A 20,319-nucleotide genomic window follows, 5' to 3' on the forward strand; every position below is an offset into this window, starting at 1 on the left:
CAGAAATAAAAAATATAAAAACATGGCTCATGTTAATATTTCTTTATGCAGTTTGTCTCTCGTTTGGTGGAAACTGAACCGGAATGTGTTTTTGTATACAATATATTTTTTCTTTTTTTTTTTTTTTTTTTTTTTCATTTTTAATGGGAGTCACATTGATAACTTTTGATAGGATAGTAATTCCTCCGGTGGCCTTTGGAAAATATATACAGTAAATTGTAGGGAAGAAGGTTGGGTTGTAGCTTCAAGTAAGCCCCAGCTGTAGGTGTCCTGCTTCTCACTTTGCGACCCTCTTTATCTTTTATGTTGTTGAGGCATTTTCATTAGAAGGAAAGGGTAAGGCACTCATAGTAAGATTTATTAATGAGAAATTATTGACGGCACTCTGAAAATGTAAGAAAGCGTCCGAGTAGGGTTCCAATCCGTAATAGTAAGTAGATGTAAACTTGACATTCAAAGAGAATCCAAAAGATTCAGAATAATTTTAATATTTCGGTCCTATACCTAGACCTTCATCAGAGAGCAGCTGCATAATGTACAGTGTAAGACAGAAAGAAATTAACTGGAGTATAAGTTGTTATACATGCAATGTGTAGGAGCATGTTCACACCGGCCACTAAACAGACAAAAGCTAAGATAGAAATCAAATGAGCGTATGTCCTGCTATAAGTATGAAAAAGCAATAGTGAATATCAATAACATTGAATATTAGTAAGCACTGTTTTTAATTTAAAAAAGCAGAAAAGCCATCCCACCAGCCCCAAGGTCTACCCAACTGGGATGGTCCTAACCTCTAGTATTAAAACTTTACCATGTGTCAAAAATGACCTTATTGTGAATAAGAAACAAGCATTGTAAAGAGTGCAATGATGGCTAAATGGATGGACATCGTGTCTTCCACAACGCCACTACCATTTATCCAATTTGAATAAAATTCTTCTGTACTTTACGAGCGCCATCTATTTACTGATTTATTGATGGTCAAGTTTTGGACCTACGGTTGGACCAATTTAATAATTTTACCATATAGTGGCTCTTAAAGGTTTAATAACAAATTGGCTACGCTTTATATATTTCAATTGAATGTGATCTTTGACAAATATGTCCGTGGCCTAAGCCCACCACCAATTTTCATTTATGCATTTCTTTAGTCTAGGTAATAAACTAGATATTTTGCTTAGCTTGTTACGTTTTAGTGGACAGTGTATGCGATATAATCTCATGTGATTTAACCGTTTGAAGTCGATGTATTGACAGCAGCATATTACAGAGGTCTGTCTGTAGCGATGAAAAAACTGAATGGTAGTGGCAAAAGGAAATGCCATGGCTATTGTACATCAGACAGTGCAGCTGAGAAACACCAGAATACACTTGTTATGGCATTTAGTTCATGTTGGTAATTTTTTCTGCCCAAGACAGAAGTGCCCGGTATTTGCTTCTTATTCCATGTTCCTTCCAGAAACCATTCAGTCAATTCTCTACCTTGTTGCTTGCTAACAATCGATTTACTATAATTCTCGATATATTATAGCATAAGAAGTGGAACCAACTAAAATCCACCAATTCTAATTCAAAGGGAGTCTGTCACACCCAAAATGCATTTTAAACAGACTATACATTGTTGTAGGGGATTTAACGCCTATAACAACCCTACTAGCACTGTACCTGGTACTGGCACAGTGACTGAGAAAATAACTTTTAATTCATATGGAAATAAGACTTCGTTGAACCCGTGGCGAGGCTAAAAGTTTGGTGCACCGCTACACCTCCTCTTTTGCATGTTGGGGCCTTTCCCTTACTTCTGATTGGCATACTCACTCTGGGAAGCGAGTACTAACTGAATTCTGCTCTGTGCATGGAGCCGCGCACTCACCTAGTGGCCACTTGGGACCTCTCTGACTCTTTTCTCCTGATTACACTCGGGGTCTATTAGGGTACCGAGCAGAAACATAGAAAAGAAACTACGATCAAAAAACCCACTTTTTAATAAAGATCAAAATGTATTATTATTTCATCAAAAAAGAACAAACACATGGGGGAGACGTAAAGTGCAAATGTGCATGACAAACAAAGTACCAAAAGGGTACAGATCTATACAGGGCATCAGAGAATATTAAGCACATCAAAATCCATATAAACAGTAAGGATCCATTAAATATATATATCTATCTCTCTCATTATATAGACTGAGCTTATGCAATGCGCTAACCCATATAAAAAATAAATATTCTGTATATGTAATAAACATAGGAGCGCCACAGCATAGCTGATCTTACCTAGGTAATAGTAGTCATGCCCTGGGACCTGCACCCACCCCAACGCGCGTTTCGGCTTAGCCTTCGTGACGATTCATCCAGCAACTATAGGGGTTAAAATGGTTATAGCAGACATGGAGTGGTTAGATCAGCTACAGGGGATACTGGGAAAGTTGTTATTGTGTCCTGGACATCCAAAAGTAAGTTGTGTGCTAAAGAGTCTCCTGTCAGGCTGAAATCAGACAAGCTGTATACACCAGTTCTTCCTGGGAAGCGATTGCTGTAATCATAGATGCAGTCAGTATGTCCAGGAGCATCTTTATTACCTTTAGATAGATGTGAGAGAGCTACAGCACCGGACTCAGCCCTCACCGCACTGCATGAGCAAGGTACAGTTCTGCTTAGGTTATGACACTGTGTGTGAAGAGAAGTTATCTGTGAAGAGACTTTCATATATGTTGATGATGTTTTACATGAAGAAAAGTGATTCTGTGTGATGAAAAAAAGCTTGAATAAAACCACTGTGATCAACTTCAGCTCGGAACTGTGTCATAGCTGTGTGCCTGTGAACCGTTACCTCAGAGCAACCATTAACTATAATTCTTCGCAGTAGAAGGGAGGTGAGATTTCCCCAGGATTCCAAAAAGAACTCATGTTTCCTGTGTATCGTCTTCAAATACTGAAAGGCGTGCATGCAATAGTTGTCCACTTTTTACAAACCCTTTATGTTTGAAAAGAACCCTGAAAGAAAACTGAAAAAAAAACCTGATTACAGATTGTACAGGCTATTAAGCCCTTCATCAGCGATCAGCTGTAATCTGCAGCGAAACATGATAGCAAGTTCATTTAACTTACCAACAGCGCCACTACTGGGTTTCAGGAAGCAAAGAAAAATTGTCCTTGTAACACACAAGAGTGTATCTATGTATCCATCTTCTACTCTGGCCAATTTATGGGAGACTGGCATGATGGATCTCACTTTGCAAATTTAAAATAACCTAATAGGATGCTTGAAAACGGGCTTTCTGTCCCAGAAACCTGCAAAGCGTCACAGCACACATTCTTTCCAATTAATGTCTTTGCGCACTTTGCAGTAATAGTGTGACAGTCAGGGTCCGCGTGAAAAAACGGGAAGGTGGTAGCCAAGTTCTACAACTGCATCTACCTATAATGATAGCATTCAGAGCCAGCTCCATCTGTTGCAATGTCACCATTTAGATTTTTCTGCTAATCACTGACAACATCATTTTAATGTCTGTGTTTCCCGTCCGCACATGTACCAGGACCCATCCTGGGACATAATTCCAGTATACTGATGGGTTACAAGCCAACTAGGGGCCTACTAAGGTCCCATCAATGGTATTTACTTCCTCCTATGAAGCTCAGCCTGCAGAGAACATCGATTTTACTGTAGTAGTGTAGTATATAAGTCAAGACATCAAAAGTTCAAGTCCCCACACGCAACTAAAAGATAAAGTGAAAATGGATAAAGAAAATGTTTTAAATAGATAAAAATCAACCCCCAATTCCCTAATTAAAAATAAAGAAATAAAAAGTAAACATTCAGTATTTCCATGCCTGTTGTCATGACTCTGGACAGAATGGTTCCGCCTCCATCCTGGTCAGGTCAGTGTTAATTTTAGTCCGCCTCTCTTTGGATTTGGGGCGGCTATTTAAAGTTGTCAGTACCTGGATTTAGTGTCGGTGATACTTCCATATACTGGGTTAGTGGTTGCTGACCCAGGTGACTCGTCCTTAAACGTGTGCCTCTGTGCTTTTGTGCCTCGCTGTGTATGATTTGGTTTGTCCCTTGACTTCTGCCTCTGTATCCTGCTTTGTACTGCTCTGTCTCTCCTGGTTATCTGACCCCCTTGGCTTGTCCCGGTTTATGCTTTGTCTTGTCCATAGGTACTGCACGTTCATCTGGCTTCTGACTCTCGACAGTCCTTGACCACGTTTACTGTCTTTGCCCTGTGCTTTGCGTGCTCAGTGTCCTTCCCTGCACTCAGTGCGATGGCTCCGCCCCCTGGTCAAATGATCACTTAGTGCCAGGACCTGTGCTCACTACACTAGTCTCAGGTCCTTGTACACTATGTGCCTTCTGCCTGCACTCCCTGCGCTCATTCACGCGCCCCCTTGGCAGCGCCCCCTAGGCAGCGCCATTGACACCTTAGGTGTCATTACACCTGTAGTGTTCATTCTGGGGAAAAAAAGTTAATTAAGCAAAAAGCCAAACTGCACAAAAAAATCTAATTGCCATTTTTTGGTCAATGTACATCCCTCCCAAAAAGGCAATAAAAATTGCTTAAAATGTCATAGGCTAAACTTGAAAATGTGAGCTCACTAGGCAAAAAAAATGAATAAATTAAAAAAAGTGTTGGGTCTCTGAAAATGGGAACACAAACCATTAAAAAAATAAAAAAAACTATTCACCGAAATAAAATAAAAAACATAAAATACAAATATGTCATACATGTTTGGCATTTCCTACTGAGCTCATGAATCATTTTGCCAAATCATTATCACCACACACTGAAATCCATAGGAAAGGTAAGCTAAAAAAGACTCAAGGAGTTATTATATTTTCTAAAGCATTTCACACATCATGTTTTTTTTTCTGTCTTTCCCTTCTACCAGGAAAGAAAGCTAGTGGAGAAAACAAATGTTTCAGTGCTGAAAAGGGTAAGTATTTACACCAGTTTTTATTTTATAGATTTACTGTAAACATACTTGTGTGTATGTGTCTGTGTGCATACTGCATATTAGGCCTAAGAAACGCTACCGGCGTCATCAGTGTTTTCCATCAGTGTGGATTCCATGTATTAACCACAAACCTGTTTTTCCCATTAGTGTTTTTACCACCAGTGTGCCATTAGTTAAATTACAAAGCTTCCCTTACACTTTGCAGTGTTAAATACAGACAGCACACAGATTATACACTGACGCCATCCGTGTGCTGTACGTGTTTTCACAGACCCACAGACTTATATTTTCTTATCATTTTCTTCATGTAAATTTGCCTATCCTCTATTTACTTGAATCTGGAAATTGTTAAATTGTTAAACCAACCCCATCCCTGCCCCGCTTGATTGTTATCCTTTTATTGAAGACCTATTTATAGAAAAAAAAAATAATATTTTATAGAATTTTACAGTAAAAACTTAAGTAATACTAAACAGTGCAGTAATAAATTACACCAGTAGATGGTGATGGAGCAAAGAGGAATGATTCAAGGCTCGGTGGCTCACAGCGCCCACCCAAACTTAACATTAGGCTGGAAATAGGCTACCGTATGGCATCCGATATGAGAGCATCAGGTGTGATATGCTAATGTCCTTCAGCTCCTGCTCTGCTGCGAGCGTGAGCCGAGAGTCCGTGCCCCGATTCTCTTGCATGAGAGAATTGCAGCACACGTGTGGAGGAGACTGAGAAAGTAAATTGTCCATCTCGTCCATGGCCTGTCTCGGCATATATCTGACTGCGCTGGGATGACATGTGAGTGCAGTCCGATGTTTCACACGCACCCATAGACTTGTATGGGTGCGAGTGAGCCAAGTCTCGCTGCCAAACGCAGCATGTTGCCGAATCGACATGAGAAAATAACGGCAGATCTGAGCTGCTCCATAGAATAAAGGCCCCGTCTCACTAAGCAATCTCGGTAGCGAGATCGCTGCTGAGTCACAACTTTTGTGACGTAACAGCGATCTCACCAGCGAGATCGCTGTGTGTGACAGCGATCAGCGAGCGGCCCCCCTGCCGGTATCGCTGATCGCTGCAAGAAATCTCTGGACATTTCTTTGGTCGCTGGTCTCCCGCTGGCCAGCACACATCGCTGTGTGTGACAGCGGGAGACCAGCGATCAGGTGTAAAAAATAATAAAAAAAATAAAAAATATAGTTATTCTCACCTTCCGATGTCCCGTTCAGCCATCCCGCCTCTCTCCACGCTCCGGTCCCAGTGATCCTTTGCACGAATGACCGCGAGACTTTGTTATCCCGCGAGACCGTGACATCTCGCGGTCATTCATGCAAAGGATCACTGGGACCAGAGCGTGGAGAGAGGCGGGAAGACTGCGCGGGACATCGGATGGTGAGAATAACTATATTTTTAATTTTGATTCTATTTTTTACAGGATGGCCAGCGATGTCGGGCGCTCGGCATCGCTGTGCTGATCGCTGGTGAAGCTGTCTGTGTGACAGCTCACCAGCGATCACATAGCGACTTACTAGCGATCCTGACACCTTCATATCGGTGTCGGGATCGCTGGTAAGTCGCTTAGTGAGACGGGGCCTTAACATTGGGCCAAGTGCCATGAGATATTTTATCACATGGCACTTGGCCATCTTATGCGCTAGTGTGACTCCGGCCTCAGACCATAAATCCAAATCCCTGAAGTCTTTGAGAACAAATTTAACAAAGAATAACAAATGTCTCTGTCTCCATCAAGTGTCTCAGGGTCACAGTGCTAACCTAGACATGGATGGTGCCACAGTCACTGATTTATGGCATCAACCAATATGACATGAGAACTCTGAAAAACGTTGTACCAACAAAAGTGGGAGTAGTTCCAGACTGCTTCCAGTTGAAAAGATACAGGAAAGATATACAGTATATCTTTGTACTATATTAGCTAGTAGATAGAAAAAATATTACGATTTTAGAATCCTCAGTGGTTGATACTTTTTTATTTTTTTATATCAACTAACCAATGTGCTCCTCAGACCTTTTGGTGGCATCACAACCCTGGACCAGACCTCAATCACAGGACAATAAAATTTTCACACTCCTTATCTATGAACTGTTTATCCCTCGCCCATAGGGATAGTTCTGCCTCACATCATTTGTCTTATCTATTGAATTATTTCTGTACCTTATTGTGTTTAAATATGTGACTCTTCAGATTTTGTATTATTCTATGCCTGATGAAGAGACCTGAGTTGTCTTTAAAGCTCACAATTTTTTACCATCTGTTCTATTAGCCATTAAAAGGTATCAACCACTGAGGACTCTAAAAACCTAAATAATCTTCAGTTGAAAAGAGTAATTTCAGGTCAGACATTGTCTTGACTGCTTCTGCTTCTATCAACTTTAAAAAGAAAAATATTGTATTCATACTATTAAAAGAAAATTTATATATATATTTTAACATTCCAAAATACTCCCACGCTAGATCTAGGCTTATAGGTAATTAAATAAATACAAATTCTATCTACCGTATATACTCGAATATAAGCCGAGATTTTCAGCCCTTTTTTGGGGCTGAAAGTCCCCCTCTCGGCTTATATTCGAGTCATACACACCGGGGGGGTCGGAGGGGGAGAGGGGGCGGGGGTGTCAGGTCATACTTACCCGTCCTGACGCTGTCTCTTGAGCCCCCAGCTTCTCCGCGCTCTCTGTTTCTGCCTTCAGCGGTCACGTGGTACCGCTCATTAAAACTCATGAATATGCGCATATTCATGAGTTTTAATGAGCGGTATCACATGACCGCTGAACGCAGGAAGAGAGCGCGCGGAGAAGCTGGGGGCTCAAGCGACAGCGTCAGGACGGGTAAGTATAGCGATACTCACCTGTCCTGCGTCCATGGCTGCTTGCTGCTGTCTGTCATCGGTCAGTGACTTGAGACAGCAGAGGGCGCGGCGACGTGATTAGTGCGCGCCGCGCCCCCTGCAGTCTGAACGTCACTGACTGATGACGTGGCAGATAGCGGTGAGCAGCCATGGACGCAGGACAGGTGAGTATCTGACACCCAGCGACGGAGAGGTGAGTATGTCATTTTTTTTATTTTTACATGCAGCAGCAGCAGCAGCACATGGGGGAATAATCTTTAGGAGCTTCTAATGGGGCAGTATATGGGGGAACAATCTATGGAGCTTCTTATGGGGGCAGCATATGGGGGAACAATCTATGGAGCTGCTTATGGGGCAGCATATGGGGGAATAATCTATGGAGCTTCTAATGGGGGCAGTATATGGGGGAACAATCTATGGAGCTTCTTATGGGGGCAGTATATGGGGGAACAATCTATGGAGCTGCTTATGGGGGCAGTATATGGGGGAACAATATGGAGCTTCTAATGGGGGCAGCATATGGGGGAATAATCTATGGAGCTTCTAATGGGGGCAGTATATGGGGGAACAATCTATGGAGCTTCTTATGGGGGCAGTATATGGGGGAACAATCTATGGAGCTTCTTCTGGGGACACCATATGGGGGAATAATCTATGGAGCATTTCCCACCCTAGGCTTATACTCGAGTCAATAAGTTTTCCCAGTTTTTTTGGGGCAAAATTAGGGGGTCGGCTTATACTCAGGTCGGCTTATCATAGAATCGTAGAGTTGGAATGGACCTCCTGGGCCATCTGGTCCAACCCCCTGCTCAAAGCAGGATTCGCTAAATCATCCCAGTCAGATGTCTGTCCAGCCTCTGTTTGAAGACTTCCATTGAAGGAGAACTCACCACTTCTCGTGGCAGCCTGTTCCACTCATTGATCACTCTAACTGTCAAAAAGTTTTTTCTAATATCTAATCTGTGTCTCCTCCCATTCAGTTTCATCCCATTGCTTCTAGTCTTTCCTTGTGCAAATGAGAATAAAGTTGATCCTTCTACAATGTGACAGCCCTTTAGATATTTGTAGACTGCTATTAAGTCTCCTCTCAGTCTTCTCTTTTGCAAACTAAACATTCCCAAATCCTGCAACCTTTCCTCATAAGACAGGGTTTGCAGACCGGTCACCATTCTGGTCGCTCTTTTCTGAACTTGCTCCAGTTTGTTGATGTCTTTTTTAAAATGTGGTGCCCAAAACTGGACACAATATTCCAGATGAGGTCTGACCAAAGAGGAGTAGAGGGAAATAATGACTTCACGTGATCTAGACTGTATGCTTCTGTTAATACATCCTAGAATTGCATTTGCCTTTTTTGCTGCTGCATCACACTGTTGACTCATATTCAGTCTGTGATCTATACTCGAGTATATACGGTAATTATTAAAACAGGAATGAATCAAACTTTAAAATGAAATAATATGGACCCTTTTTGAGGCACTCTTTACTTAAAACTTACCCAGAACTACCAGCAGTTGTGTCTCACAGCATATTGCATACTTGTGCTCACAGGATTACCTGCTTCCAGAGATGGAACCATAGAATCCTCACAGCGTGCAGTGCATGCAATATGGGGATTCTCAAGAAGACTTGTAGCTTTTGACCAGACAACCCTTTCTAAAAACGTTAGTCATTTGGCCTCTCTTTCATGGCCACTGTGTGTTCAATGTACATAACACAAGGTAGTAGGTGTCAATGGTCAATATTGCCATTTAGCGAGTCTAAAGGCCCCGTCTCACAGAACGAGATCGTTAGCGAGATCACTGAAACGTCACAGATTTTGTGACGCACCAGCGACTTCGCCAGCGATCTTGCTACGTGTGACACATAGCGGCGACCGCCCCCCCCGCTGGATATCACTGATCATGCTCGAAAGTCCTAGGCCATTTTTTGATCGTTGGCGTCCAGCATGCATCGCTGAGTTTGACACCGACGAGCGACCTCGATGGCGACGCAGAACTCAGGGACGCAGGTGTGAGTCGTCAGAATCGCTGCTGTGCGACAAGGTCCCAACGACTGCCGAGGTCGTTATACGGATCGCCGTATCGTTGCTGCGTCGTTGAGTAGATCTGTCTGTTTGACAGCTTACTAGCAACCATGTAGCGACGCACCAGCGATCCTTACCAGGTCGTATCGTTGTCGGGATCACTGGAGCGACGCTAAGTGTAACGGCACCCTAAAGCCCCCATTACACATTACCGATTTTGTGACGTAGCAGCAATATTGCTAGCGATATCGCTATGTCTGATACTTACCTCCGACCGGCTCCCCCGCTGCTCATCGCTGGTCGCGCGAGAACGTCCTGGACCATTTCTCATCGGGCGCTTCCTGCTGAGCTTCCTGTGGCGCCGACGAGCGACGCGTGGACGCGGGCGGGAGGACGTCAGGATCGCCGCGTCTGACTGGTAAGTAGCGACCCCCAACCCCTGGTGTGTCGCTGGTGAGATCTGCCTGTGTGGCAGCTCACTAGCGACCACTTAGCGATGCACCAGCGATCCATATCGTTGTCAGGATCACTGGAGCGTCGCTAAGTGTAACGGCACCCTAAGAGCGAACTGTGTAACCTTTATCTCGCTTCGCCTGAATGCTCTTCTAATCTAATTTAGGACAAGATCAAAGTTGAACTTTGGATTAGTCAAAAATCAACAAAGAAGATAATTCAGGACAAGAGAGATAAGAGTAAGGACTTGTTCAGACCACTGATTTTTCACACTGATCCCACAGTATAGGCTGAAAATGGCTTGAAGTCTGCCTCTCATTGTTTTCAATGGGGATCCGTACGGCAGTTTATGAGGCAGAAATGTACATGTTAGTAGATGCGGAGGTTTGACAAGAAATCATAAAGAAACTGTGGCTGGTACTTAGACATAATTAATCACATTAAATGGTGCTCATTAGTGTGCGTATCCACAGAAGTGCAAAATGCAAAGTCACAGGAGAAATATGAGGGCTAGTTTTCTCTGTTACACAGTCCAGATTTTAGATTGGATGACACCCTGTGCAGGACTCTTCATTGCAACCTTTGATAGCCAAAAATACAAAAAAATTCCCCAAGGCCCTAGTTGAGAGGACCAGAGGGACCAGTTTCTGACACAATCAGGCCCTTATGTCAAGAAGAGGTAGGCAGGTATTTCGGGGGATGCTGCTGGAGCATGAAAAAAGGATGATCGGGTTAAGCACCTTGTTCTGATGGAGGACAAAGTTTTCAAAGAAAGGGCCTGATAATTGAAGAGCCTCACAGAAGTCTGTAAAATTGTTATAGCTAAAGGGGTTTACGGTCTTAGGCCACAAGTCTGCAGTCACTGTACAGTGGGGAAAATAAGTATTTAGTCAGCCACCAATTGTGCAAGTTCTCCCTCTTAGAAAGATGACAGAGACCACCTGTAATTGACATCATAGGTAGACCACAACTATGAGAGTCAAAATGAGAAAACAAATTCAGAAAATCACCCTGTCTGATTTGGCAAGATTTATTTTGCAAATTATGGTGGAAAATAAGTATTTGGTCACCTAAAAACATGCAAGATTTCTGGCTCTCACAGACCTGTATCTTCTTCTTTAAGAGGCTCCTCTGTCCTCTACTCATTACCTGTAGTAATGGCACCTGTTTGAACTTGTTATCAGTATAAAAGACACCTGCCCACAACCTCAAGCAGTCACACTCCAAACTCCACTAGTCTAAGGCTGGACAACCCTTTCAGGAGGCACATTAATGATGAAGCAGTTGTAGCAGGCTCTAGCTCCTGCAAGACACATCTGAGGAGAGGAGAGGTGAAATAGTTATGTGGCGCCCCTGAGGGTTCAGTCACCACAGAGGTACTGCACCTCCTCCTGAGGTGTGGTACCCCACCATCCAGGTAAGGTGGAGACACCTGACCACACTCCAACACCTGCCCCCCACACCACAAAGTAGTGTAGCAAAGCACCTTCGGCAGCTCCCTGCTTGGAGTGTAGCATAGCACCCCTTGGTGGCTCCCTGCTTGGAACATGAAACGTGCTGGGAGCTGGGTGGAGTTAGTTTGCACTAAAAGAGCGGGAAGAGGATAGGATTGAGTTAGTTAGTCACAGGAGTCTGACGAGGTCAGTCTGTGAAAGGAGATCCCCTGAGTGGGATGGAGGAAGGAAGTGCTGCAGCCGACCTCAGTGGTCTGGGTCTGCTGGCACAAGAAAGGAACATTGAAGGAAAGCCTGACTCTCCATAAGAAGGAAAGGATTAGTACGGAACATGAGGAGAATAAGAGAACAGGGACCAGGGTTAGAGGAGAACCCTTACCAAGTTCTAACCACAAGGCCGGGGTCCGGTCCCCGAGGTTGTATGGATACTAATGGTCCTGCAGCAGACACCGGAGGAATAGAAGTAGTGACCATTTTATTCCCACACCAGACTTGGGGGCACAACAGCAATGATAGTGAGCCGGGACCATCTGTCCCAGAGGATCTGTCTGCAGCGTCAGCTTAACATCTTCCTTGCCGAACACCACAGGTGGCGTCACGAATCACTTATAAACTTTCACCACCATAAGCACACTGAAACAACCCCTTTTGTAATGGAGCCCCAGGGCCACGGACCGGGTCACTGCTGCCGTGACAACCCCCGTTGAAAAGATTAACCGGCCCGGTACCGAGTACCCCACAGCCCTGGTGAGTGAGGGCGCTCCAGTGATGCAGAAGGATAACAAATCTATGAATTGTGGCTGTTGTTAGTGACTGATTAATTGCATTGTTATGTCTAGTATATCCAAATAGACAGGAGAAGTTAAGCAATAAAATATACAACTTTGTTGAAGCACAATAGCCAAACAATAATAACACAGTAAAAGGAGATGCCAGTCCACAATACACCAAACAAGGTAAGTATCCCATATATAGGGGTGTACCAGTAGGAGAGACAAAGAATATAGTAGCTAATATAGTATCACAATGACTACTCAGTCATAGCTCCCTACATGATACATTCTATATCCTCACTACACAAAAATGATAGAGAAATAGTAATGTACACACCTTATGTGCAAGCCGCTCATAAATAAATAACAGTAACAAAGACCTATATACCTGTAGGAGTGGCGGCGGTGAGGCAGGGATAACAATTGGGTGGTGGTGCTGCTGGTGTTAGTGCAGATAGGCGGTGGAGGTGTGCTGTACTCACAGGAATGGGGGGGTGACCCGCTTCTTGGCGTCGACAGGCACGAGACAGAGACAGGAGAAGTATTCAACAGGTTCTGCTTTTAATGGCCGCTCTCACGACGACCAGCACAATGCATGACAGGAATTTTACACTGTTCTCTCTTGCAAAAAGGACTGAGTACCTTCGCTTATTGACTTTCGCCATCGAAGCGTACTTTGTAGCTCTTCCACCGTGGCTGCCCTAGGCCAATCCACCACGGCGTTTCACCCTGCAAAGTCCACCAAATTACAGGTCCTCACAGACCGTCTCTGCCTGTGACCAACGTCCTCAAGGGTCACACCCCGTAACCGTATCTGCTGTCCAAGATCTCTGAGAGGTCTCCTCTGTATAACAGACCCTCCTTCCCTGTGAGCTCCCCTGGCTGACTGAAGCTTCTAGAAGTTTACCTCAGTATTTATTCAGTCAGTCCAGTTAGCCCTGCCCACTGTCACCTGACAGTCACCTTTGCCCAATCAGAATCACCTTGACCTCTGACAGTTATGTAACGCTCGCATGGCAGTTACATAACCACTGTCGTCGGTGCTCTCCAGTGACATCTAATGGACAGACTGCCACATGACACCTTCTTTTCCTACCTCTCTGTCTTCTACTACAGACAGAGCCGTACTCAGTTCAACCTCCCCACATTCCTCCTTCCTTTGAACATTGTCGTCCTCGACAATCATGTCCCGGGGAAGAAAGTGGTGTCAATACCTGGCACTGACATGGTCGGCATCTGAGTCACACAGTTCCCTTGGTCACACAGACTTTCCTGGTCACACAGACCCTCGGTCACACAGACCCCTGTGTCACACAAACTCTTGGTCACACATACCTCCCTGCGTCACACAGTCTCCTGGTCACACAGACCTCCCTGCATCACACAGCATTCTGGTCACACAGACCTTTGGTCACTCAGACCCCTGTGTCACACAAACTCTTGGTAACACAGACCTCCCTGCGTAGGTACCCGGTCATCTGTCTTCTCCCTGTCCCGTCGTCCCTTCAACTAACAGAGTCAGGGTCGGCGTACTTCCCGTACCAGGACCTGCTGAATACACTTTTTTTTTTAAATAAATGCCAATAACATTTCAACACTTCAAAGGCACCACACACTTCTCCACATTTGTTGCAATACGTTTTCTTTTTTAAACACACAAAAACATTAATCAAAGGAGGACAGGGGTGCTCCCCCTTCCTTTAAGTAAACCACTTAAAACATTTTTTCAAAGGCATCCCTGCTTCACCAGAGGATTTACTCTCATGGGGACGCGGAACAGTCCCCTACTAGTGCAACAGTGCACTGCAGTCCCGGCAGTCCAAAACAGCTGTACTCCGGGCCACCTCCTGGCAGCCGATGTTTCGCTATAACAAAAGAGGACTCCACAGCCGTGGAGTCTTCTGGGATGCCAAGATTACCTCTGGGTCTCGAGTGTCCCCGATGTTCGAGACCCAGGAGTCCTCGTCCATTTATGGAGGCTTGTACCCCTCAGGGCAGGCAATGACGACAACCATGTAGTAGCCGCGGGGGCAATATTCCTTGTAATAGGAGACCCAGTCTCCTTCTTGCAAAGCCCGGCTGTGCCGGATGGACACCACATTTAGATAAACTTTCTCTCCAGTGGTGTGATCCCAAATAAAGCCATATCCTCTCTCCCGTTTTGTGTGCACAAGTCTCCCAATTGAACGTGGAGCCGCCATGCCAGCCTCTCATTTTTCATGCAGAAGCCCCCCAGATCTCCCGCTCTCTGGCCTTTTTCCCTACGATAACCTCCGCAACCCAGGCGGAGGGTCCGTTATAGGCCGCAGTCTGGTGGGCAGGTCGCGGTCAAGGTCGGGGGCGGGGCAGAAGCGGCCGCAGGCTCCGATGTGGTATAGGCCGCAGCCGGCTTTGTCAGCGACGTCGGCACGGCCGCAGGGGAGGCCGCAGTTGGGACCAAGGCCTTCACGGGCTCCGGCAAAACAACCACGGGTGGGGCCACAGATGAAACAGCAGCCGCCTTTTCTGGTAAGGCAGATACTGCAGCCGATGGTCCGGTTTTAGTAGGGGCCGGGAGCGTGGCCGATACTGCGTTCGTTAGCTTGGCAGGGGACACACCGTCATCCAGAACAGCCGGAATCACAGAGCAATTTATTAGCCATTAACAACTTTTCATTGTCTGTAATGGTGGGATCAAAAAACGATAATCCCACCAACTCTGTATTCAAATACCACAAATGGTTCGAAAATTTGGTCAGGGCTATTTCTGCAATGTTGTTGTCACATTCTTTATAGTCTAACAGACTATGCAAAATACCTAAATCTTAAAATACCTCAATTTGGATTTTTTCAAACTTTGAGCGACGAGCGGCACGGGTTAACGTCGTTTGATCGAGCTCAAATTTTGGCTATCTCAATATCTGGAAAGGGGAATCGTTTTGTGGGGTCCAGACGGACAAAATTCCGACATCGATTTTTTGCGGTCACCCTAGTGGACACGCTCACCTTCACAGCCGCTGCTGCTCCCTGCAGACTTTCCCACCGCTCCATTCTTAGCCATTGGTCTTCACCCCGCCGTCCGCCAGGGCCGGCCTCCAGGCCCGACAGTTCTGCAGGGAAACTCCCTGGGCAGGTTTCCAAGTCTTGGCGCCACTGCCATTCCTGGCATCCGATACCCCGACAGCCACAACGTCTCATGCCACGTTGTCTTTGGCTTCCTTCTCTGCTGTGTCTTTCCTTGTGTCCTCCCTATCTGAGGCTCTGCACCCTTGCAGCTCTGCCTGCTCTGATCTCTTGCAGCTCTGCCTGCTCGGCTCCCTTGCCGCTCTGCCTGCTCGGCTCCCTTGCCGCTCTGCCTGCTCGGCTCCCTTGCCGCTCCTCCTGCTCGGCTCCCTTGTCGCTCTGCCTGCTCGGCTCCCTAGCCGCTCTGCCTGCTCGGCTCCCTAGCCGCTTTGCCTGCTCGGCTCCCTTGCAGCTCTGCCTGCTCGGCTCCCTTGCAGCTCTGCCTGCACGGCTCCCTTGTAGCTCTGCCTGGCTCCCTTGCAGCCCAGCCTGCCTGGCTCCCTTGCAGCCCAGCCTACTCCGCACTCCTGCGGCTCAGTTCCTAACCTGTTCCAACATACTCCACTTCTTCCTGCCTAAACCTATACCCGCCCCTGCTGTGTGAACAGGCCCCTACCTGTTCCTTTCCGAGCCGTGCCCGCCTGTCCTGTGTCTCCAAGCTGTGCCTGCTTGCCCTGTGTCTCCAAGCTGTGCCTGCGTGCCCTGGGTCTCCAAGCCGTGCCTGCTTGCCCTGTGTCTCCAAGCCGTGCCTGCTTGCCCTGTGTTTCCAAGCCATGCCTGCTTGCCCTGTGTCTCCAAGCCGTGCCTGCTTGCCCTGTGTCTCAGCCATGCCTGCTTGCCCAGTGTCTCAGCCTGCCTGTTAGTCACACCTGTCCAAGTGACTTCTCCCCGAGTGGGATCAGCAGCCACAGCCAGACACCACCCTGGAGTGGCACCAGACAGCTACCTGCCGCACAAGCCTGACCTCACCATCAGAGGCTCCAGTGAAGACCGAGGTAGCTGTCGTAGTCACGCCCCTTCCAGGGTAGTCAGGTTTGTGGCATAGTGGGGCCACAACCCCCGGCTCGCGCCATTCAGCCAAGGCATGAGCGTGACAGTCCGGACCAGGTGAACATGGGGGGCAGTGACCGGGAAGAAGGGAGGACGGACAGGAAACTGTGCAGTGTCAGGGCGGGAAAGCAGTGCGCGCAGGATAGGGAGCAGGCTGCTACACCGTACACCCAGAGAGAGTTCCCTGTCTGAGGACTGAGTCTCAAGGGCAAAGCGTTGTGGGCGCCATATGTGAGTACGTGGACCCGGTAGCCTCTGTGACCAGAGGACACTTTTCCCCCTGACAGTATTGAGACAGTGACACAAGCGCGCATTCCCGGAGACCGCAGTGATGAGCCGGAGCCCCTGATTGTGGTGAAGAGACTTAACAGTGTGTGCAGCATCGCTCCTGCGGTGAGACAGGTGGGGTATTACACAGAAACTCAGAGAAGGGAGACCAAGGTTCTGCATCAGCTCCCAGATTCCTGCTTTAAACCTTGGAGGTCCCAACTTCAACTTGAGCAGAGACTGCAAGCACCGCTGTTGCCGGTGCCGACATGGGAGAAGTAGACCCTTCAATCAAGGTTTCCCCGGACTGATAAGTTATAATTATTTGAGTTTAACCATTTTAATGCTGCAATACTGTTTGATTGCTTTCTTCAGCTCCATTGGTCTGCTTTACTGTTTTACTCTGTCTCATTTAACCCCCCTACTGCTCCTCCCTGCGTGGAGAGAAAATCCCTATAAATAAACCTTTAACTCTTGGTCTGTCTCGGATCCGTGGCGACATCCCCTGTACCTGCAGATTATTACATATACACCTGAGCTACCTTCTAGCCACGATAGAGTGGCGATTTGGGTATTGGAGTCAATCTGTTTGGTAGGGAGTCACTGTGCGAGTATATATATTTTTTATCTCTATCATTATCCCTCCAAAAAAATTACATTTACCTGTCTTTCTGCCCCGTTTTTTTGCCCCCCGTTCCCTACAGCATTTTCTGCTTTTTATATTGTATACTTTTAATGTTTTTCTTGGAATAAAAATAACTATATATCAATTTTGGATCTCTTCTTATCCCCAGATTTAGTCATATATTGGATTGTTGTTGTATATTGCAAAAAGTTCCTCCCTTATTCAGGACATTGTGTTGATTTAAAACATTACAAAGGCTTAGTTACTATTTAAGCATTTTAGTTCACATCTCATTGATCGAAGGCTTGCGATGAATCAATATATACATCAATGAATACTACAGTTGTGGCCAAAAGTATTGACACCCCTGCAATTCTGTCAGATAATACTCAGTTTCTTCCTGAAAATAATTGCAAACACAAATTATTTGGTATTATTATCTTCATTTAATTTGTCTTAAATGAAAAAACACAAAAGAGAATGAAGCAAAAAGTAAAACATTGATCATTTCACACAAAACTCCAAAAATGGGCCAGACAAAAGTATTGGCACCCTCAGCCTAATACTTGGTTGCACAACCTTTAGCCAAAATAACTGCGACCAACCGCTGCCAGTAACCATCAATGAGTTTCTTACAATGCTCTGCTGGAATTTTAGACCATTCTTCTATGGCAAATTGCTCCAGGTCCCTGATATTTGAAGGGTGCCTTCTCCAAACTGCCATTTTTAGATCTCTCCACAGGTATCCTATGGGATTCAGGTCTGGACTCATTGCTAGCCACCTTAGAAGTCTCCAGTGCTTTCTCTCAAACCATTTTCTAGTGCTTTTTGAAGTGTTTTGGGTCATTGTCCTGCTGGAAGACCCATGACCTCTGAGGGAGACCCAGCTTTCTCACACTGGGCCCTACATTATGCTGCAAAATTTGTTGGAAGTCTTCAGACTTCATAATGCCATGCACACGGTCAAGCAGTCCAGTGCCAGAGGCAGCAAAGCAACCCCAAAACATCAGGGAACCTCCGCCATGTGTGACTGTAGGGACCATGTTCTTTTCTTTGAATGCCTCTTTTTTTCTCCTGTAAAATCTATGTTGATGCCTTTGCCCAAAAAGCTCTACTTTTGTCTCATCTGACCAGAGAACATTCTTCCAAAACGTTTTAGGCTTTTTCAGGTAAGTTTTGGCAAACTCCAGCCTGGCTTTTTTTATGTCTCGGGGTAAGAAGTGGGATCTTCCTGGGTCTCCTACCATACAGTCCCTTTTCATTCAGATGCCGACGGATAGTACGGGTTGACACTGTTGTACCCTCGGACTGCAGGGCAGCTTGAACTTGTTTGGATGTTAGTCGAGGTTTTTTATCCAACATCCGCACAATCTTGCGTTGAAATCTCTTGTCAATTTTTCTTTTCCGTCCACATCTAGGGAGGTTAGCCACAGTGCCATGGGCTTTAAACTTCTTGATGACACTGCGCACGGTAGACACAGGAACATTCAGGTCTTTGGAGATGGACTTGTAGCCTTGAGATTGCTCATGCTTCCTCATAATTTGGTTTCTCACGTCCTCAGACAGTTCTTTAGTCTTCTTTCTTTTCTCCATGCTCAATGTGGTACACACAAGGACATAGGACAGAGGTTGAGTCAACTTTAATCCATGTCAACTGGCTGCAAGTGTGATTTAGTTATTGCCAACACCTGTTAGGTGCCACAGGTAAGTTACAGGTGCTGTTAATTACACAAATTAGAGAAGCATCACATGATTTTTCGAACAGTGCCAATACTTTTGTCCACCCTCTTTTTTATGTTTGGTGTGGAATTATATCCAATTTGGCTTTTGGACAATTCTTTTTGTGTTTTTTTCATTTAAGACAAATTAAATGAAGATAATAATACCAAAGAATTTGTGTTTGCAATCATTTTCAGGAAGAAACTGAGTATTATCTGACAAAATTGCAAGGGTGTCAATACTTTTGGCCACAACTGTATAATAATAATATAATAGTAATTTTATTTCTATAGTGCCAACATATTCCGCAGTACTTTACATTATAGAGGGGACCTGAACAGACAACAGACATTACAGTATAACAATAATCACGGAAATCAGATACCAAGAGGAAAGAGGGCCCTGCTCGCAAGCTTACAATCTACAAGGAAAAAATGGAGGCAGGAAAGGTGGATGGTAACAGTTGCTTTCATTGTTCTGACCAACCATAATATAAGAAATCGGGTGTTAATGTAATGCTGCATGAACTGGTTACCAACCAGTATGTGTATAAGTACAAACACCGAGGGCTATTAAATGCATAAAGAGTGTGAGAACATGATATGAGGAACTTGGCTATGGTAAGAATTTTGAATGGGCAACACAGGAATACTTAGATAAATGTATTGAGGCGGTAGGCCAGTACTCATCAAAGGCATGTGTCATGAGTATTTATTGATGTATACCTTCTGACATATCCAACTGTATAGCCGCAAATTGGCAAACAATAGCCGATTGCTATCATATACTTTTTTTTTTGCAGTGGTCCACTATGTAAGATCGCACAGTCTGCTGTTCTTTCAAATACAATAACAAAAAAGGTATATTGATGTATACCCAATTTTAATATTAGAGATAGAACCGTTCCGAATAGGGTCACCTTGACGTGGTGGGATGGCTTTCACATTTTTTTGATCAAAGTTATGTTTACTAAGCAGCACCTTATATTATTTTCATGCACTATTGCTGTTTATTTATTTACTGCAGGGTATTTCCTTTTTAGGATTTTATCTTGGGTTTTGTCTGTTTAGTGGCCAGTGTGAACATGCGCT

Source organism: Dendrobates tinctorius, unplaced genomic scaffold, assembly GCF_039654945.1.
Source record: "Dendrobates tinctorius isolate UK_male_01 unplaced genomic scaffold, ASM3965494v1 ptg000016l, whole genome shotgun sequence".
NCBI classification, from domain to species: Eukaryota; Metazoa; Chordata; class Amphibia; order Anura; family Dendrobatidae; genus Dendrobates; species Dendrobates tinctorius.